Source organism: Bos indicus x Bos taurus, chromosome 7 (assembly GCF_003369695.1).
Source record: "Bos indicus x Bos taurus breed Angus x Brahman F1 hybrid chromosome 7, Bos_hybrid_MaternalHap_v2.0, whole genome shotgun sequence".
Lineage (NCBI taxonomy): Eukaryota > Metazoa > Chordata > Mammalia > Artiodactyla > Bovidae > Bos > Bos indicus x Bos taurus.
Window position 1 is genome coordinate 80,762,520 of NC_040082.1, and position 22,372 is coordinate 80,784,891.

Below are 22,372 nucleotides of genomic sequence, written 5' to 3' on the forward strand. Positions count from 1 at the left end.
TGTTCTGAATAAAAGTAAATTGGTTTGAAGCACGGGAAATCAGTCCCCATTTTTGTGCTGTGGTCTTAGCCCTGATACTAGCTGCCTAGGCTACAGAAGTGACTTAGCAACATTTTGGGAGGTGGATAGGGTAAGTAGAGATTTGGAAGGCATGGCCATAAGCCAGATAGAAGGAGCAAATCGCCTGAGCTTTGTTCTTCCCGCATCTGCCACAGATGTGAAGAAAATGACAAGAGCGAAAACTGCAAAAGCCTCTTCTAAAAAGTGTTGCAAATGTGATGGCTGCCAGCCAGGAAAATGTAGCTACCCTGGTTGTCACAAGTGCATAACAGAACAAAGAATCTAGGCTGCCGGGAGAGATGATAGGGTTGGAAATGAAGAGCTTATGAGGAAACAAAATAGAAAAATCTAACCAAGGGTATATGGGAATAAATGGTCCTTGAAAGTTTCAGGAAGACTCATACAGAGTTCCAATGAGTATGTGGAGGGAAATATGCTCTTAGTAGAGTTGCATGTAGGTTTCCCATCCCACCCCCTCAAGGAATAGAACAGGCTCTCTGTTAACATTCCAGTGGTTCTTTAGGAGAAGAATTCTTAAGCAAATTGAAAAGGATGACAAGCACATGTCTTTTTCTTACAGTGCAATGAAAAACTAAATATTTATTACAGATTTAAAAACTCACGAAAAAGGCAGATTTTTTTTTTCATCTCAATTTCCTCTGGGTGCTCTGCAGAGCTGTTGAGGAGAACTGCTCTCCTGAGTCATGATTCCTTCCCCAAGCAGTCTGGTGGCCAGAGTGAGAACTGGAGACAGAGGAGAATTCTTGAGGCACTTCAGTGCATCCTGAGCTTTGAGGGCAGCAGGGTGGAACAAGGGTGGAGATGAGAGGATAAACTTCTTTTAGACTGCATTTTGACTCCTCAGTTTTGACATCTGAAAAGCAGGTCATGGAATCACGTTTTTCACTTGATCATTTTCAGGATTAAATGGATATCACACAAAAAGTCTCTGCTGGCCCATCCCATTCATTCACTCACTTTCCTCCCTTTAGTCTGAGAGCCCCTTGGGGGCAGAGGCCAGGTCTTGCCACTGCTGTGCCCCAGCGCCTGGCATAGAGTCTAAACAGAATGCGTTGGCTTGAATCGATGCCTGTTGTCTGTGTGTTTAGGAAGATGCAAAACCAATTTTCTATTATGTTTATTCTAAAGCGATTTGTGTCAAGTAAATGCTTTTCCAAGAATATTCAATTTGTCCCTAAGTGATCTGAGAGATCCTGAGGATGGACTAAAATGGCTAGTTGTATTTTATGACAGAAATGGGGTTGGAGGGGCCAAATGGACCGAGAATTTCCTCCCACAAACGATAGTCCTCTCTAATTAACATCCTCTATCTAAAGACCGTTGTCTCAATCAAAAAGCACCTAAAGTGACAATTTACATGTGGCCTTTTAAGGACGCCATGTAGCAAGAACAAATCCTTTGAAATAGACGTTGTTCTGTTTTGCATACGTTCCCCAAAGGAAAGAAGATGATATAGCAAGTGAAATTTGCTAGGCTTTACTTAAAACTGTTGGAATTTTCCTAACTTCCATTCGAATTGCAGCTTAGAGCCATCTCTTCCAAAAAAGCCTTCTTTGGAATGAATGATACATATATTTGAGAAGTATGAGTAAGAGACATTAATAGTATGAACAGGTAAGAATAGATAAGAGTTATTGAGGGCTCTGGCAGCACTTATGATAACTGGGTGGTGGGGGAAGGGAATATCCGGGAACTAATGGTGTCCAAGTAGAATCCTGAGGATAAGAGAGTTAGCCGATTCATTTAATTCTTTTAAAAGTTCTCTATAATGAAATCATTATTCTTATTTCATTGATAATATAACACGTCAACTTTACAGTAAGTTACTTTCTAAAATTCATACTTTTTGCTGTACCAACATTTTGCAGTGTATTTTTTCTTTTTTTGGTCTTATCCCTTTTACCAGATTAAATATTTGTGAACCTATTAAGGATTATTTTAATCATTTCCTAATATTTTGCATAATAAATTACTTTTAAAATTCTAAAATATTTTGTTAGGTAAGTATATGACTAATAGCTGTATTACAGCCATTAATCATATACTTTGAATATACTTTTTATATTATATATAAAATATAATTGTTTACTTTGAATATAATTTTTATCTTTGTATTTATGATGTATAATAATTACCTTTAGTCCTTTAATAAATACAGCACTATTTACTACCAAAAGTATAAGAAAAAATGATGATTTGGCTATACATTTATAAGTATTAGATTATCTTTAATAAGAGATCAAAACCATAATAAAATATAAAGTTATTTTAAGGATTATGAACATAAACAGTGGTCAGTAACTGCCTTCATTTAATGTTTGGAAATTTTGATTTTTCCAGTTACATTTGGTTAATTTTTATGCTTTCTTTATCAATGACATGATAAGCTGGAAGGTATTATACTGCTGTTTGCAATCATTTACCCATAAGTAAGACATTCCAGATGTTGGTAGCCTTAATTACCACTGAATAAAAATCTAACTCAGTTATAACTGTCACAGGGCTTTCTGTTGTTAGCATTTTCTTTATTAGCAGAGACTTCTTCAGTTCAGTTCAGTTCAGTCGCTCAGTTGTGTCCGACTCTTTGTGACCCCATGAATCGCAGCATGCCAGGCCTCCCTGTCCATCACCAACTCCTGGACTTCACTCAAACTCATGTCCATCGAGTCAGTGATGCCATATAGCTATCTCATCCTCTGTCGTCCCCTTCTCCTCTTGCCCCCTAATCCCTCCCAGCATCAGAGTCTTTTCCAATGAGTCAACTCTTCGCATAAGGTGGCCAAAGTACTGGAGTTTCAGCTTTAGCATCACTCCTTCCAAAGAAAACCAGGGCTGATCTCCTTTAGAATGGACTGGTTGGATCTCCTTGCAGTCCAAGGGACTCTCAAGAGTCTTCTCCAACACCACAGTTCAAAAGCATCAATTCTTCGGCACTCAGCTTTCTTCACAGTCCAACTCTCACATCCATACATGACCACTGGAAAAACACTAGCCTTGACTAGATGGACCTTTGTTGGCAAAGTAATGTCTCTGTTTTCCAATATGCTATCTAGGTTGGTCATAACTTTTCTTCAAAGGAGTAAGTGTCTTTTAATTTCATGGCTGCAGTCACCATCTTCAGAGATTTTGGAGACCAAAAAAATAAAGTCTGATACCATTTGCACTATTTCCCCATCTATTTGCCATGAAGTGATGGGACCAGATACCATGATCTTCCTTTTCTGAATGTTGAGCTTTAAGCCAACTTTTTCACTCTTCACTTTCATCAAGAGGCTTTTTAGTTCCTCTTTGCTTTCTGCCATAAGGGTGGTGCCATCTGCATATCTGAGGTTATTGATATTTCTCCCGGCAATCTGGATTCCAGTTTGTGCTTCTTCCAGCCCAGCATTTCTCATGACGTACTCTGCATATAAATTAAATAATCAGGGTGACAATATACAGCCTTGACGTACTCCTTTTCCTATTTGGAACCAGTCTGTTGTTCCATGTCCAGTTCTAACTGTTGCCTCCTGACCTGCATATAGGTTTCTCAAGAGGCAGGTCAGGTGGTCTGGTATTCCCATCTCTTTCAGAATTTTCCACAGTTTATTGTGATCCACACAGTCAAAGGCTTTGGCATAGTCGATAAAGCAGAAATAGATGTTTTTCTTGAACTCTCTTGCTTTTTTCTATGATCCAGCAGATGTTGGCAATTTGATCTCTGGTTCCTCTGCCTTTTCTAAAACCAGCTTGAACATCTGAAGTTCATGGCTCACGTATTGCTGAAGCCTGGCTTGGAGAATTTTGAGCATTATTTTACTAGCGTGTGAGATGAGTGCAATTATGCGGTAGTTTGAGCATTCTTTGGCATTGCCTTTCTTTGGGATTGGAATGAAAACTGACCTTTTCCAGTCCTGTGGCCACTGCTGAGTTTTTTCTTACAGGTCTGTATTATGAAGATATGTGTCTGAATAACAAATCTGGTGGGGAGCATCTTAAAATACATGTCTTAACTCAGGCTGCCATGACAAAAATACTACAGACTGCGTGCCTTAAATATAAGGATTTGTTTCTCACAGTTCTGAAGGCTAGTAGTCCAAGATCCGGGTGCCAGCAGATTTGGCTCCCAGGTAAGGGCCCGCTTCCAGTTAGCTGCCTTCTCACTCTATCCTCCTCACAAGGTGGAGGGAAAAAGAGCGTTGGTCTCTCTCCTTATTTTATGGATGCTAATCCTGTCGAGGAACCCTATCCTCATGACCTCATCACAAACAGCATCACATTGGGAGTCAGACATATGAAGTTGAGGGGTGACAAACCTTCATTCAGTTCCTAACAGCACATCTACAGAAATGTTTTGGCCCAGAGAAGAGGGGCCCCACGTGACTCTTTGGAATCTGTTCTGACCTTCCTCCTAATAGGGGGAGGAATTTGCAGGGCCAAAAGGACAAGAATATTCTGAGCTAACTTGCTGCCTTTCAGGTGGCACTGACTGCCTGGGACCCCAGAATTATCTCCTAACTAACCAACCCGCACCTGCTGCCAGGGCCTGCAGGGCTCCTTCCCTAGGTTGCCCCTCTTGCCTGTGAGCTGCAAGGCCACTGTGGAACATCTCCTCCCAGGAGATGGCCAAGGGGTGGCAGTTTTGATTCAAGGGAAGAAAGATTAGAATGTTACATGCTGGCTGGGAGTCCACAGGCATGTATATGTGATGGAATTGAGGACAGAAAGGGAAGGGAGAGAAGAGAGCTGGCTCTCCCCACACCACTGTGTTTCAGCTTTGAAAAGTATAAGAATTCTGCATACAAACCTCAGCTTCCAGGTTATTAAGAAGGTGCAGTTTTGAAGGTATGAGGATAGAACATACTTTATTTCAGACATGTTACATTCAATATTGTTGGATTTTTTCCCAGAACTGCTCTACCTGTTTTGACTTCTATGAGCAGTTTACATGTGTTTCCACCTCTCCACATATTCACCAACACTTACAAAAGGTCTTGAATAGTAAGACATTTGCTGTGTGGTCTCCATTTGTACTCTTGATTTATTTTTCATGAATGATAGGAGTGGGTTTGATTATGACTAATGCTGCTCATTAACTGGTAACTAATATTACTAACAGTACTATAATATTAGTAATTTTATGCATCTTCCCTTTAATATTGTAGACATCAAACAGCATATGGCTGAGAATAAGAGCTACTGTAAACTCAGTACTGTTTGAAACTGGTGGTTGAGTGTTGAACCAAGTGAGAAACCAGCTAATTGAGTCATGAGTTTGCTCATCAGAGCTCTACTAAATGGCCATGAGGATGAATCTGATATACTCTATCAGTATCCCAAATTGCTCCATTTTGAAAGGAAAATATATACAGAATTACTATTCTGTTTGATTCATTAGCTAAAAAGTATCTTTTTCATTTCTAATTGCCACTGCTATTCCCCTCATAGGCTCCCTTTCTAATGCACTTGTCATATGACCTGAAATTTGTCCTTTTAGAAGGAATGTACTGTTGTTTTGTATGTGTATCTTAAAAGCTTTACACCACAGGCCTTGAAATTTACATCCAATTCTCTTTCTTGCTTTTTTCCCCACCTAATGGTCTATTCATATTGCCATGTGGATTGAATTGATTGCTTTGAATTACTGCACTGCAGCCATACAACATATATATTAACTTTTACTTATCTGCTCCCCTAGTTATAGGCATCTAGGTGGCTTTCTTTTAATTTTAATTTCATGGCTGCAGTCACCATCTGCAGTGATTTTGGAGCCCAGAAAATAAAGTCTTACACTGTTTCCACTGTTTCCCCATCTATTTGCCATGAAGTGATGGGATCAGATGCCATGATCTTCGTTTTCTGAATGTTGAGCTTTAAGCCAACTTTTTCACTCTCTTTCACTTTCATCAAGAGGCATTTTAGTTCCTCTTCACTTTCTGCCATAAGGGTGGTGTCATCTGCATATCTGAGGTTATTGACATTTCTCCCAGCAATTTTGATTCCAGCTTGTACTTCTTCCAGCCATGAAATTAAAAGATGCTTACTCCTTGGAAGAAAAGTTATGACCAACCTAGATAGCATATTGAAAAGCAGAGACATTACTTTGCCAACAAAGGTTCGTCTAGTCAAGGCTATGGTTTTTCCAGTGGTCATGTATGGATGTGAGAGTTGGACAGTGAAGAAAGCTAACACTGAAGAATTGATGCTTTTGAACTGTAGTGTTGGAGAAGACTCTTGAGAGTCCCTTGGACTGCAAGGAGATCCAACCAGTCCATCCTAAAGGAGATCAGTCCTGGGTGTTCATTGGAAGGAGTGATGCTAAAGCTGAAACTCCAACACTTTGGCGACCTCATGTGAAGAGCTGACACATTGGAAAAGACCCTGATGCTGGGAGGGATTGGGGGCCGGAGGAGAAGGGGATGACGGAGGATGAGATGGCTGGATGGCATCACCGACTTGATGGACATGAGTTTGGGTAAACTCCGGGAGTTGGTGATGGACAGGGAGGCCTGGTGTGCTGCAACTCATGGGGTCGCAAAAAGTCGGACATGACCGAGCGACTGAACTGAACTGAACTGAGGTGGCTTTCACTCTCTATTATCACAGATAAAATATGACCATAATAAATATATCATGTGTGATCCACACTAACTCATGTGAGAATTTCTTTGAGGTATTTACCCCAAGAGTGATATTGCTGATAGGATACAAGCATACTTATTACATTAAACATTGATGGATTTTTTTCTAGAACTGCTGTACCTATTTTAATTTCTATGAGCTGTTTACATGTGTTTCCATCTCTCCATATCGTCACCACTCTTGTTATATCACACTTGATATTATCTACTTCTCAAAATTTTGCCATTCTGATGCATTCACATGGTTCTTGTTCAGTCTCTAAGTCATGTTGGATTCTTTGTGACTGCATGGACTGCATCACTCCCTTGTCCTTCACTATCTCCTGGAGTTTGCTCATACTCAAGTCCATTGAGTCAGTGATGCTATCTAACCTCAGAGGATATCTAATCATATCCTCTGCTGCCCTCTTCTCCTTTTGCCTTCAGTCTTTCCCAGCATCAGGGTCTATTCCAATGAGTTGGCTCTTTGCATTCACATGGTATTTTATCATTTCAGTCTGGTGATATCTTTGTATTGCTTTCACAATTATTACAATTAAAAAAGAATAAATATTGTTACAAAATTACACTTTCCTTTTCCATTCTCTTTTTTTTTATACATTGTTTCACTCAGGGCTTTCCTGGTAGTTCAGATGGTAAAGAATCTGCCCGCCATGCAGGAAACCCTGGTTCAATTCCTAGGTTGGGAAGATCTGCTAGAGAAAGGAAAGCTAACCACTCTGTATTTTTGGGCTTCCCTTGAGGCTCATCTGGTAAAGAATCCACCTGCAATGTGGGAGATCTGGATTTGATCCCTGGGTTGGGAAGATCCCTTGGAGGAGGGAAAGGCTACCCACTCCAGTATTCTGGCCTGGAGAATTCCATGAACTGTATAGTCCATGGGGTCGCAAAGAGTCGGACATGACTGAGCAACTTTCACTTTACTCAGGTTGGTTTTTATGTTCTTGTTCTCGATAGATAACGTAAGGTTCTGCTACTGTGTACCAGGAATATAAAACAATAATTTGCCAATCTTGTAAAGGGGGTGGTAGTGGTGGTGTGTGTGTTTAATTAACAAAAAGGACATTGTTGTTGTTCAGTTGCTCAGTCGTATCCAACTATTTGCGACCCCATGGACTGTAGCATGCCAGGCTTCCCTGTTCTTCACCATCTTCTGGAGCTTGCTCAAACTCATGTCCATTGCAATGGTGATGCCATCCAACCATCTCATCCTCTGTCGTCCCCTTCTCCTGCCTTCTGTCTTTCCCACAGTCAGGGTCTTTTCCAGTGAGTCCGCTCTTTGCATCAGCTGGCCAAAGTATTAGGGCTTCAGCATCAGTCCTTCCAATGAATATTCAGGGTTGATTTCTTTTAGGATTGACTGGTTTGATCTCCTTGCAGTCCAAGGGACTCTCAAGAGTCTTCTCCAACACCACAGCTCAAGCATCAATTTGTTGGTGCTCAGGCTTTTTTATTGTCCAGCTCTCACATCCATACATGACTACTAGAAAAACAACAGCTTTTACTATACGGACCTTTGTCGACAAAGTAATGTCTCTGCTTTTTTAATATGCTGTCTAGGTGTCATTGCTTTTCTTCCAAGGAGCAAGCTTCTTTTAATTTCATGGCTGCTGTCACCATCCACAGTATTTTTGGAGTCCCCCAAAATAGGTCTGTCACTGTTTCCATTGTTTCCCCATCTATTTGCCATAAAGTGATGGGACTGGATGCCGTGATCTTAATTTTTTGAATATTGAGTATTAAGCCAGCTTTTTTCATTCTCCTCTTTCACCTTCATCAAGAAGGTCTAATTCCTCTTCAGTTTCTGCCATAAGGATGGTGTCATCTGCATGTCTGAGGTTATTGATATTTCCCCTGCTATCTTTACTCCAGCTTGTGTTTCATCCAGCCCAGTGTGTTGCATGATATACTATGCATGTAAGTTAAATAAGCAGGGTGACAATAGACAGCCTTGACATACTTTTTTTCCAGTTTTGAACCAGTCTGTTATTCCAAGTCCAGTTGTGACTGTTGCTTCATTACCTGCATACAGGTTTTGCAGGAGGTTGGTAAGGTGGACTGGTATTCCCAAGTCTTTAAGAATTTTCCACAGTTGGTTGTGATCTACATAGTCAAAGACTTTAGCATAGTAAATGAAGCAGAAGTAGATGTTTTTCTGGAATTCTTTAGCTTTTTCAATGATCCAACAGATGTTGGCAATTTGATCTGTGGTTCCTCTGCCTTTTCTAAATCCAGCTTGTACATCTGGAAGTTCTTGGTTCACATATTGTTAAAGCCTAACTTGAAGGATTTTGAACATTACTTTGCTAGCATGTGAAATGAGCCCAATTGTGTGGTAGTTTGAACATTCTTTGAAATTGCTCTTCTTTGGGATTGGAATGAAAACTTACCTTTTCTAGTCCTGTTGCCACTGCTGAGTTTTTAAAATTTGCTGGCATGGTGAGTGCAGCACTTTAACAGCATCATCTTTTAGGATTTGAAAGAGCTCAGCTATAATTCCATCACCTCCACTAGCTTTGTTTGTAGTGATGCCTCCTAAGGCCCACTTGACTTTGCATTCCAGAAATTCTGGCTCTGGGTGAGAGACCACACCATCATGGTTATTCGGGTCTTTTTTTTTTTTTTTTGTATAGTTCATCTGTGTATTCTTACTTCCTCTTTTTTAAATATCTTCTGCTAGGTCCATGCCCTTTCTTTCCTTTATTGTGCCTATCTTTGCATGAAATGTTCCCTTGGTAGCTTTTGATTTTCTTGAAGATATCTCTAGTTTTCCCATTCTATTGTTTTCCTCTATTTCTTTGCATTGTTCACTTATGGCTTTCTTATCTCTTCCTTGCTATTCTCTGGAACTCTGCATTGAGATAGGTATATCTTTTCTTTTCTCTTTTGCCTTTCACTTCTCTTCTTTTCTCAACTATTTGTAAGGCTTCCTCAACCAGTTTGCCTTGTTGCATTTCTTTTTCTTGGGGATGGTTTTGATCACCACCTCTTGTACAGTGTTATGAATCTCTGTCCATAGTTCTTCAGGCACTCTGTTACCAGATATAATCCCTTGAATCTATTTGTTACTTCCACTATATAATATAAGGGATTTGATTTAGGTCATACCTGAATGTCCTAGGAGTTTTCCCTACATTCTTCAATTTAAGTCTGAATTTGGAAATAAGGAGTTCATGATCTGAGCCACAGTCAGCTCCTGGTCTTCTTTTTGCTGACTGTATAGAGCTTCTCTGTCTTCAGCTGCAAGAATATAATCAATCTGATTTCAGTATTGACCATCTGGTGATGTCCATGTGTAGAGCTGTCTCTTACATTGTTGGAAGAGGATGATTACCATGACCAGCACATTCTCTCAGAAGAACTCTGTTATCCTTTGCCCTGCTTCATTTTGTACTCCAGGGCCAAACTTGCCTGTCACACCAAGTATCTCTTGACTTCCTACTTTTACATTCCAGTTCCCTATGATGAAAAGGACATCTTTTTGGTGTTAGTTCTAAAAGGTCTTGTAGATCTTCATAGAACCATTCAACTTCAGCTTCTTCAGCATTAGTGGTTGGGGCATAGACTTAATGTGATGTTGAATGATTTGCCTTGGAAATGAACTGAGATCATTCTATTGTTTTTGAGATTGCACCCAAGTACTGCATTTTGAACTCTTTTGTTTACTATGAGGGCTATCCATCTTTTCTAAGGGATTCTTGCCCACAGTAATGGATATAATGGTCATCTGAATTAAATTCACCCTTTCCTGGCCATTTTAGTTCACTGATTCCTAAAATACCGATGTTCACTCTTGTGATGTGTTGACGACTTCCAGTTTACCTTGATTCATGGACTTAACATTCTAGGTTCCTATGCAGTATTGTTCTTTACAGCATCGGACTTTACTTTCACCACTAGACACACCCCCCACTGGGCTTTGTTTCTGCGTTGGCCCAGCCTCTTCATTCTTTCTGGAGCTATTTCTCTGCTCTTCTCCAGTAGAATGTTGGACACCCACTGATCTGGAGGGTTCATCTTTCAGTGTCATATCTTGTTTCCTTTTCATACTGTTCATGGGGTTCTCAAGGCAAGAATGCTGATGTGGTTTTTCCCATTCCCTTCTCCAGTGGACCATCTTTGTCCAAACTCTTCACCATGACCCATCTTTCTTGGGTGGCCTGACACTTCATGGCTCATAGTTTCATTGAGTTAGGCAAGGTTGTGGTCCATGTGATCAATTTGGTTAATTTTCTGTGATAGTGGTTTTCATTCTGTCTGCCCTCTGATGCATGAGAATAAGAGGCTTTTTCTGGTTTCCCCACTGGTAGTGGGGAAAACTGGGTCTTGTTATGGTGGGCAAGAGCATTGTCAGTAAGTCTTAAATCCAATTTTCTGTTGATCGGTAGGGCTGTGTTCCCTCCCTGTAGTTTGAACTGAGGCCAAACTATGGTAAGGGTAATGGTGATAATGGCAACCTCCTTCAAAAGGACTTATGCCAGCATGCCAGGCCTTCCAGGACTGCTGTGGTCAGCACCCCTGACCGTGTGCAGGCCACTGTTCACCTCCACCCCCACCAGGGACTCCCAAGCACACACAGGCAAGTCTAGCTCAGTTTCTTATGGGATCACTTCTCCTTTCTCCTGAGTTCCGGTGCGCACAAGGTTTTGTTTTTGCTCTCTAAGAGTCTCTGTTTCCCCAGTCCTGTGGAAGTTCTATAATCATAATCCACTGGCCTTCAAAGTCAGATTCCCTGGGAATACTCAGCCCCTTTGCCCAGTCCCCAGGGTGGGAAATCTGTTGTGGTCCCTAGACCTTTTGCCAGTGTGCTAACCTCTTTGGTAAAATTGTTCTCCAGTTTGTTGAGTTTCCCGCCCTGCGGTGCTATTGTTGTTGTTCAGTCACTCAGTTGTGTCCAACGCTTTGCGACCCCATGGACTCCATGCTCCCCTGTCCTTCACCATCTCTCGGAGCTTGCTCAAACTCATGTCCATTGAGTTGGTGATGCCATCCAACCATCTCGTCCTCTGTCGTCCCCTTCTCCATCTGCCTTCTATCTTTCCCAGCATCAGGGTTTTTTCCAGTGAGTTGGCTCTTCGTATCAGGTGGCTAAAGTATTGGAGCTTCAGTTTCAATGTCTGTCCTTCCAGTAAACATTCAGGATTGATTTCCATTAGGATTTTCTGGTTGTATTTCCTTGTAGCCCAAGGGACTCTTAGGAGTCTTCTCCAACACCACAGTTTGAAAGCATCAATTCTTTGGCGCTCAGCCTTCTCTATGGTCCAACTCTCACATCCATACATGACTACTGGAAACACCATGGCTTCGACTGTATGGACCTTTGTCATCACAGTAATGTCTCTGCTTTTTATTATGCTGTCTAGGTTTATCATAGAGCTTTTCTTCCAAGAAGCAAGTGTCTTTTAATTTCATGGCTGCAGTCACTGTCCACAGTGACTTTGAAACCCAGGAAAATAAGGTCTTTCACTGTTTCCCCATCTATATGCTGTGAAATAATGGGACCAGATGCTATGATCTTAGTTTTTTGAGTGTTGAATGTTAAGCCAGCTTTTTCACTCTCCTCTTTCACCTTCATCAAGAGGCTCTTTAGTTCCTCTTCACTTTCAGCCATAAGGGTCATGTTATCTGCATATCTGCGGAGAAGGCAATGGCACCCCACTCCAGTACTGTTGCCTGGAAAATCCCATGGATGGAGGAGCCTGGTAGGCTGCAGTCCATGGGGTTGCTAAGCGTCGGACACGACTGAGTGGCTTCACTTTCACTTTTCAGTTTCATGCTTTGGAAAAGGAAATGGCATTCCACTCCAGTGTTCTTGCCTGGAGAATCCCAGGGACTGAGGAGCCTGGTGGGCTGCCATCTATGGGGTCGCACAGAGTTGGACACGACCGAAGCGATTTAGCAGCAGCAGCATCTGCATATCTGAGGTTATTGATATTTCTCCTGACAGTCTTTGATTCCAGCTTGTGCTTCATCTAGCCCAGCATTTCACATGATGTACTCTGCATATGTGTTAAATAGCAGGGTGACAATATACATCCTTGATGTACTCCTTTCCCAGTTTTGAATCAGTCTGTTGTTCTGTGTCCAGTTCTAACTGTTGCTTCTTGCCCTGCCTACAGGTTTCCACAGGCTGCAGGGTTGTAGTTCTTGCTCCTGGTGTCTGCTGCCTGGTGTGCAAAGTTGGTTTTGGGGTTTGTGCAGGTTTTCTGGTAGAAGGGACTGGTTCCTGCCCTCTGCAGGTGGATTTGGATCTTGTCCCTTTGGTGGGCAGGGCCATGTCAAGGGGTGCATTTATAGTTAGCTGTGAGCTCAATACAACTTTAGGCATCCTATTTGCTCTCAGATGGGGCTGTATTCCTGTCCTGCTGGTGGTTTGCTCTGAGGAACTCAGCACTAGAGCCTGCATTCTGTTGGGTGGAGCCAGGTCTTGGCGCTAAAATGGCAGCCTCTTGGGAGCGCTCACACAGGTCAGTATTCTCTGGGGCCCCAGGCATCCCAATGTCCTTGCTCCCCCAGTGAGCTACAGCCCAACCCCTCTCCCCTCCACTCCTCTTGGGGACCCTCCAAGAGGTCTTTTTGGAGTGGGTCTTTTGGAATCACTACTTTGGAATCACTACTTTGTGCTGGATCCCAGTGCACTCTCCAAGAGTGGAGTCTCTGTTTCCCCCAGTCCAGGCTCTTTTGGAGTCTCTGTTTCCCCCAGTCCTGTGGTGCTCCCGTACTCAAGCCTCCTTGCCCTTCAAAGTCAGATGTGTGGGCCCCTCCTCCTAATGTCAGACTCAGGCTGTGCAGCCTGACTAGGGCTCAGAACTCTTACTTGTGTGGCAGAACCTCTGTGATACAATTATTTTCCAGCTTGTGTGTGAACCACCCAGTGGATATAGGATTTGATTATATCGTGAAATCATCCCTCTTACCATTTTGTTATGGCTTCTTTTTTGTGTTTGGATTTAGAATATCTTTCTCAGTGTGTTCAAGCCTGTTCATTCAACGGTTAGTTGTGATTTTAGCATTGTCATCAGAGGAGGTAAGCTGAAGTCCTTCTACTCTGCCATCTTGTTGGGGATTGGGTGGCTACTTTTAGTTTGGATACTTGCCACCTCTTTCCTCAGTGTGTTGGCCATTAGCCCCTTGATATGGGGTGTATAGGCGTGGTGGCCCGTGTGCGCTTCCAGTTCGGCTCAGACAACTATTGGAGTCGACCTGTGAGTCTCAACAGCAATGGTAGCTTGTGCATCCCCAGGACAGTGGCAGCGGCGATTGGCTTCAGCTCCCAGGCCTTCCAGTAGCAGCAGCAGCCCACTCACTCCCAGGACAGCAGGGGTAGTAACCAGCACTTGTTCCCATGTCTCCCAGCAGTGCCAGTGGCCTGCATGCTCCAGGAGAGCAGAGGGCAGCAACTCGTGCCTGCTCTCGGGTCATGCCTGCTCTCTGGGTGGCGGGGGCAGCAGCTGATGGCCACTTACAAGTCTCCCAGTGGCAGCGGCTGGCCCCTCACTCTCAGGACAGGTTCCTGCTCGTGGGTCCTCCCGCAGTCGGTGTGGCCCACACACTCCTGGGACAGCTGAGGCAGCAGCCGGAGCCCACTTTTAGGTCTCTCGGTTGTTGCCAAAATCCTGGACTCTGTCTCTGGTGCCGAATAGAAACAGAGACGGAGTTTTGGGAAAAGTAGAAAAGAGCAGCTTTTATTGCTTTGCTAGGCAAAGGGGGCCATGGTGGGCTAATGCCCTGAAGACCATGTGACCCACCCTGGGGGGGTAGTGAGGAGTTTTATAGTGTTCGAGGATGAGGGTGCAATCAGCTCATGGACAGTTTTTGAATTGGAAAAACAAGGTCAGCATGATAGCTGCCACAGCTAAGAGCTTCACGGTTGCATAGGCATCTTTCTACCTCATCTGAGAGAATAATGCCCTAGCATGTTCCCCAGGAAAAGGTTTGATGTTGAGTCCGAACTTGATGCTGCAGTCAAATTGCACATTTATGTTCATTTATGGTTATCCCAACTTTTTCTGTGTTTATGTTCATGCCATGCTTTAATTTGGGTAATGCATTCATAGGGCTTTCTTTTTTGCTATCTGCCTTATACACTACTGCTTAGTCAGTTGACGATCAAGCTGTGTTTTTTCACCAGTAGACAGGAAGAGTTTTGAGGGTGGATAGGGAATGGGGATTTCTGAATCTGCTATGTAGGTGTTACCTTGTGGGTGAGCACAATTTTGAACCCTAGAAATATTCTGCCAGGTAAGAACCACATCAGGGGATAATCAGGAATTTGAAGAGGTATTTTTTGGAAAATTTGAAATTACAGTATTGAATAGAGTTTCTTTTCTGAATGTTGACAGAACAACTCGACCTTGCTTCCTACTTAAAACTCTCTTTCTGGAACTGATGCGAGCATCTATTTAACTTGAGGCCTCTTTTCTGTACATTCCAGGGGCTCCACTGAGCACAGCTTCATTTTAGGATACGGATGTTCCCCATCAATGGCCACCAGATAGCCACATTGACACTGCTTAAGAAGATGTGTGTACCATGGCTTAGAATCTCGTCTGTGCATAAAAGAAAGTAAGTCTGTCACATTGACTAACGTGATAGGTGATCTCCTGTGATACATGTGGTCCACTAATTTTCTGTGGTAACATCCACTTGTATTTTCTGCCTCCTAGCTGTCCTCATCTAAAATTTATCATCCTGTCTATTATGAGCTGAGAAAAGGCCTCAACCTTCAGCAAATTCCTATTTTCTCTAAGCTCTGCTCATTAATAAATACTAATAGGAAACAAACAGAAAAATAGCCAGAGAAGCAGAATGGATAGTCAGGGTTGGCTTATCTCAAATCCATGTTTAGATCATCTGTCTGTGAATTTATTTTCATGACTACTGTAAACTGTTTTTCTTTATGTTGGTAAATCATGGCAGAAGTTCTTGGGTGTCCGAATGACTCAGGCAGGACTTGTCTTCCATTGCCAGGGGACATGGTTCCGTGGTGATGGTCAGGCTCCTTCCTCTGCTGATTTCCCTGCCCCATCCTGTTAGCTGCTACATGCAAGTTAGCAGTGATATTCCTTGTTTAGTATGAATGTGTTTGTCAGATATTTCCTTGAGTGTTTATGAAGGCAAAAAGAAGAAGAGGAAGTTCAAAGACACTGGTAAAGCTTACACGATGCCAGACAACGTCCTGCTTAGAGCTGGCACTAACCCTTAGCTGAGGTGGCCTCGACTTGTTTCTTTTGCTTTTTACCAAAAGTTCATGTGGTGGTGATGGAAATGGAATGGGACTTGGTTTTCAAGTCCTGGATTCAAGTCTTGGCTGTCTCTAATCTCTTGTCTCCTGTGGTACACAGGAGATAATCTTTACCTCATTACACAGGAAGAGTCAGTCCAACACAGTGTGATGTAAGGTAAGACTTTTTGTTTTGTTCTTTCTTCTTCTTTGCTCTTTAGTCGCTAAGTCATGCCCAACTCTTTGTGACCCCATGGCCTGTAGCCTGCCAGGCTCCTCTGTCCATGGGATTCTCCAAGCAAGAACACTGGAGTAGGTTGTCATGTCCTTCTCCAGGGGATCTCCCCAACCCAGGGATTCAACCCATGTCTCCTGCATAGCAGGCAGATTCTTTACCTGCTGAACTAGAGGTAAGACTAGTATAATTAATAAGTCTACAAAAATATTCCCTGTTACTACTATTTCTAAAAGGAAACTTTAATATCATTTGCACCACACTATATGGAGAATCCTCTGTCCCCAGGGTGTATCACGAGTCCCCTGCACCCCCTCCTTACTGTACTTGGCGTACTACCTGGGTCGGTGTGTGATAGCTTGGGGAACTTTCTTGTTATTGCTCCAGCTGTGGTTGCTGTTTGTTGTGCTGTATAACATAGTCTTTGGTCTACATTAACTTGTGTGTACTATTATCCAGGAATAGATAGGACAAGAGATGCTTTTCATTAAAAATACATATTGAGATATAGAAATATTTAAATAAAATTCTAGGCCCACAGGATAACATCTTTTTTTCTACCTCCAAATGTCTAAAGTACATCCCTAATGCCAGCATTTGGGAACTTAAGTCCTGTGGACTTGCTATCATATCCCCTGAGGCAAAGCTGTGGTTGTTAAAATATGATGTGTGATTTTAGAAAAAGGGCTAGCATAATTCTGTATCATCTAACATGGTCTTAATAGGTCCGTTTCCTTTTGCAAGCATTTATTAATAGTGTGGCAACTCATACTGTAGATTTGGGGAAATTGTATTTTTAAGACTCAACTGATGCAGCCAGAGGTGGTCAGCAGTAATTAGACTTCCTAATATTTGACTTTCCTTAGGTTAGTTAAACATTTATAAGCCAACACCTGCATCAGATTAAAGCCTGGCTTGCCTTAGTCACCCTCTACTCCTGGGTCAGCAGCAGCACCGGGGAGCTTGTTAGAAATGCTGAGTCACAGGCCTGCCCCAGACCCAGTGATCAGACTCTGTCTGTTGGTGAGTTACATGTACATTTCAGTTCAAGAACACTGCCCCAGTGGACCTCATTCTTAGTTTTCAGAAGGAATGAAGAAGGCAAGAATAACTTGCTGCTCTTGTCACTGAATGATCAGTCAGCAAAGCAGCTTGCGAATCTGTGTCAACTTGCATTATCAAAAGAAACATACTGTGAGCTACATGTGTGGTTTTAAATTTATGGTCAGTATGTTACAAAAAAAGAAACATAAAATTAATTTTAATGTATTTTATTTAAACCAATACATCCAAAGTAATATTTCAGTGGGGAATCAATGTGAAAAAAAATGATATTGTACATTTTTTCCATAATGATTGCTCATAGTAAATACTTACGTGCACATATACTTACAGCACATCTCAGTTCACACTGATTAGCCACACATTTCAGGTGCTCAACAGCCACATGTGGTGAGTAGCTGTCAGAGTGACAGAGCAGTTGTAGGCAATGATGTATCTGCCGTCCACTCCAGGGTGCCGTGAAGTGTCTTTCCTGCAGAGGTGTGCACACACTTCCTTCCTTGACTTTATTATTGGGTCAGACTTTGCGCTTACCTCCAACCTTAAGACGCACATGTTTTTAAAAAGTATCACAAGATAAATACAGTAGAAGATGTTTGTGCTAAGTGCTCAGGAAGCTTGAGAGACAGAGTACCAAACATTGTCCATGGCAGAAGACAGCATCAGGCTTAAAAACTTGCACTATGGAGACAAATAGACCCATGCTTCAGGATTTACCCTAGTCCTCTGGGTTTTCAATAGGTGCTTTTCATAGAGTGTCATAAGGATAAAATGAGAATTGGATATAAAGAATAATATTATGCTTTATTTATATTATTAAAAGAAAGGTAAGGGTAAATTAGATTGTCTATGGATAAGTGGAGTTTCACAGGTGTATCTGCCAGGATCCACCAAATATGAACATTTGATTTCTCTACTTTCTCTCTCTGTATGTAGTATAATATATGAACATACACATGTATATACATATGTACATTTTCCTTAAATTGTTGGAGAATAATTTGTAGGCAGCAAGACTATCCCTATATATTTCCTGAGAATGAGAACATTTTCTTACATGATTAGGGGTGTAATTATCTAATTTCAGAAACCTTAAGACACAATTTCTGTAATCTGTCACATCTCTGTGATCTCCTGGAATCTAGAACAGTTGGTCAGACTTTACTTCAGGGTGGAGAAGGGTGTGTGTGTGTGTATAAAAACTCAACATTTTTAGAGAGATGAGGCTAGTTATTTTATGGACTATCCCTCAACTTGGGTTTATCTGATGTTTTCTCATATATTTTGGCAGGTTAACTAGGATATTTTAAAATATTTTTTATTTAAAAATAATCTTTTTAAAAATATTATGGAAGTTTCAATATAGTATACAATAGAGTAATTCACAATTTTTAAACCTTATACACCATTTATAGTAATTATAAAATATAAAATATCAGCTATATTCCCTGTGGTGTAGAATATATCCTTGTAGCTCTATTTTATACACAGTAGTTTGTCTCTCTTAATCCCACACCCTGATCTTGCTCTTTCCCTCTCCCCACTTGTAGCCACTAGTTTGTTTTCCCTATTTCTTCTGTTATATTCACTATTTTAGATTCTACATATAATGATATCAAATTTTTGTTTTTGTTGCAGATGGAAAAATTTCATTTTTTATGGCTGAGTAATAATCCCTTGTGTGCACAAATATACTGCACAATTAAAATTTTTTAATTGAAGGATAATTGCTTTACAGAATTTTGTGGTTTTCTGTCATACATCATTGATTTGTTGAAAGCCAGGTAGGTTGTGTCTGTATCTTGGCAGTTGTAAATAATGATGGTATATGAACATAGGGATGCTTGTATTTTTTGAATTAATGTTTTTTCATTTTCTTTGGAATATATACCTGGGAATGGAATTGCTGGACCACATGGTACATATTGCTGTGATTTATTCAAAATGTTCTCCCTTTCTTTTTCTCTAGAGGTGTTATAGTATCCCAGTCTTACAGTTACATCTTTAACACCTTTCTCAGCTGGTGAGTGAGACTAGCAGGAAAGATGGTGGGCAGGCTCAGGGATTTGGGGACAAGTGCCTGCCCACTGGTGAGTAGAGGTGGGTTTTGGGGTCTTAATGCAGCCCGTCTACTGGTGGGTGGGTCTGGAGACCTTGTGTACATCCTGTAAGAATGGGATTTCTATCTCCCTTGGTCGATAGAAATTCCAGTCTTATAGAATGCACACAAAGTCTCATGCTCCAGACTCACCCACCAGTAGATGGGCTGCATTAAGAACCCCTGGAGTAGGGAACGGAAACCCACTCCTTATTTTTGCCTGGAAAATTACATAGACAGAGGAGCTTGGTGGGCTACAGTCCATGGCGGGGGGGGGGGGTCACAAAAAGTCAGACGTGACTGAGCATGCCCGCACACACACACTTCTGGGACTCCTGAAAGTAAAGCCCCACTGGCCTTCAAAGTGAGATGTTCTTGGGGTCATCTGCCTGGCACAGGACACCCAGGTTGGGGAAGTCTAATGTGTGGCTCAGATGCCTCACTCCTTTGGGAGAATCTCTGCAATTTTAATTATTCTCTCATTTGTGGGTCACCAACCCTTGGACACAACTGACGTGACTTAGCAGCAGCAACCCTTGGGTATGGGACTGACTCTATCATGATTCTGCTTATTCCTACCTGTCTTGCTCTGGTTTCTTCTATTGTGGAAGATTCTTTGTTTCTGGTTGACTCCAGTCTTTTATCCTGATGGTTTTTCTGTAAATACTGATAGCTGTAACTCTGGTGTGCTCATAAGAGGAGATGAGCTCAAATTCCCATAAGCTAGGATTTTTGAAGATATTTTTAAATGAAGATGCCAGTAATAGCAGGAAGGCAACATCATTGAAGGCCTAAAAACAGTGATGTGATTAGATCCTGCTTCCTAGTTGTAGCTGCAAAGGTTGGATCACTTGGGAGAAGCTGTATTTACTGAGGGGTGCCACCAAGCCCAGAACTGTGGTAGGGAAGAAGAGGAGGAGAAGTAAACACCCAGATTTTGCTCTCTTTCTGTCCTCGGATCTCTTGCAGGTGCTCTCATTGGCTCAATTCAACAACAAAAAAAGACATTTAAGGTAATCCAGGTGATTGAGTCTTTAGCAGTCAGACTCGTAGAGCAGTGAGAATGGGATTACAGGGGAAAAGAAAATCACCCATGCTCCAAGCAGAGGAAGCAGTAAATGCAAAGGGAGTGTGCAGTATGAAGGGCCATAAAGTGCTGAGGACCATTCTGGGATGCAGTCAATGAGGTTGAGAAGCTAGGCTGGGCCCACTGTGTAAAAGTACTACATAATAAGTTTAAGCAGGCTTCCCTGGTGGCTCAGATGGTAAAGAATCCACCTGCAATGCCAGAGACCTGGGTGCGATCCATGGGTTGTGAAGGTTCCCTGGAGGAGGGGATGGCAACCCGTTCCACTATTCTTGCCTGGAGAATCCAATGGACAGGAGTAGCAAAGAGTTGGACACGACTAAGCACAAGGAGTTAAGGACTCTGGAGTTGATCCTGCTGAAATAATTATTTTTGAGCATAGGAGTTAATATGATCAGATCAGTATTTCAGAAAAAATATCTATGGAACAGAGCTGCAAAAGAAATGGAAGTCAGGGAGTCATTCAAACAATTCAGAGCAGAGATGAAAAAGTGTCACTAAATTACTTGCACAGAAGGTAGAGAAAAAGACAAATATGAAGCTTTGGGGACATTTAAAAGTCAGACAACAAAAAGATACAAGATGCTGGAAGTTTAGTTAATAATAAGTAATATTGTTGGTCATGGCAGGTAATAGGTAGTGAATAGCTACTATCTTACACCAGATTAGAGAGCTTCATCTTCAGAGCAACTCTGTGAGGCAGATGTGATTTTCACAGTTCTAATTATAAGAAATAAAAGTGGGTAAATGATAGTACCATGAATTGAGACAGAATGTTTGAAGTTGCCCATGGGGCATAATGAGTCCTAACCAGTAAGCTACTGGGAAATGAGATACGGAGCCATGGACACAGATCTGGGCTGGTACTGGGAACTTGCTGATGTGAGCTGTAATCAGAATATATGAGGCTGACCAGGATAAACTCTGAACAAGAGAAACCACTACTCCATGTGAAGGAGTGTTTGGGAAAAATGTCAGAGATGTTTGAATGGCAGGAAGAATATCACATGTAAACCTTTTGTTGTTGATAATAACTGGCCTATCCAACTGTGGTGTCATCATCATTGTGATCTTTCAGCTGGCCTAGACTTGTAAAGGACATACAGTTTACAACTTTGAGTAAGAGGTTCTGGTTCAAGGTGGTGATGTTGGCATATTCTGAACTTGCCTCATGCAAAGAGTTGACTCATTGGAAAAGACTCTGATTTTGGGAGGGATTAGGGGCAGGAGGAGAAGGGGACGACAGAGGAAGAGATGGCTGGATGGCATCACCGACTCGATGGATGTGAGTTTGAGTGAACTCCAGGAGTTGGTGATGGACAGGGAGGCCTGGAGTGCTGCGATTCATGGGGTTGCAAAGAGCTGGACACGACTGAGTGACTGAACTGAACTGAACTTGCCTCCTTCCTTGGACACACCAAATATACATACATACAGAGCAGTTTCTTTTGAAGAGATACTTGCAAGCTAGCTGATTGATTTCTATTGTTGTTGTTGAGTCACTCAGTGATGTCTTGACTCTCTTGCGACCCCATGGACTATAGCCCAGGGCTCCTGCATTGCAGGTGGATTCTTTATCACTGAGCCAACCAGGGAAGCCTAGATGACTCAGATATCTGGCAAGAGAAAAACCAATGGCAGCAGTTAGGAGAGGCTGAGATACAATCCTACCATGTGACCTACATTTGGGAGGGAACTCAAACCTGGAGTTTCTCCCCAGATGAGGCACCCCAGCTTTTAAGACCTGCACCCAAGAAACAAGCCCTGAAAACATCTAACTCTCAAAAACCACGGGGCTTGCATCCATGAGACCCACAAGGCTATATAAAACTGAGAAATGGCTCTTAAAGAATTTGTACACAAGGACTCACTCACCTATCCCCAAAATATTGTACTTAGCATAAAGTGTTGGCCTGCAGTGCAGGCATCTAATTTAACATGAATCTAGAGGCTTTCCAGGACACCA

At 42.0% G+C, this 22,372-nt stretch overlaps 1 long non-coding RNA gene across 1 annotated transcript in view; it reads right to left on the minus strand.

Annotated features, from left to right (window-relative positions):
- Positions 1-628: 628 nt before the first annotated feature.
- The window catches only part of LOC113895601, a 141,701-nt gene continuing 119,957 nt past the window's right edge, over positions 629-22,372 (minus strand). Inside the window, exon 2 of the long non-coding RNA XR_003511886.1 lies at positions 629-934. This is a non-coding gene — a long non-coding RNA (uncharacterized LOC113895601). The remainder of the gene's footprint in view (positions 935-22,372) is intronic.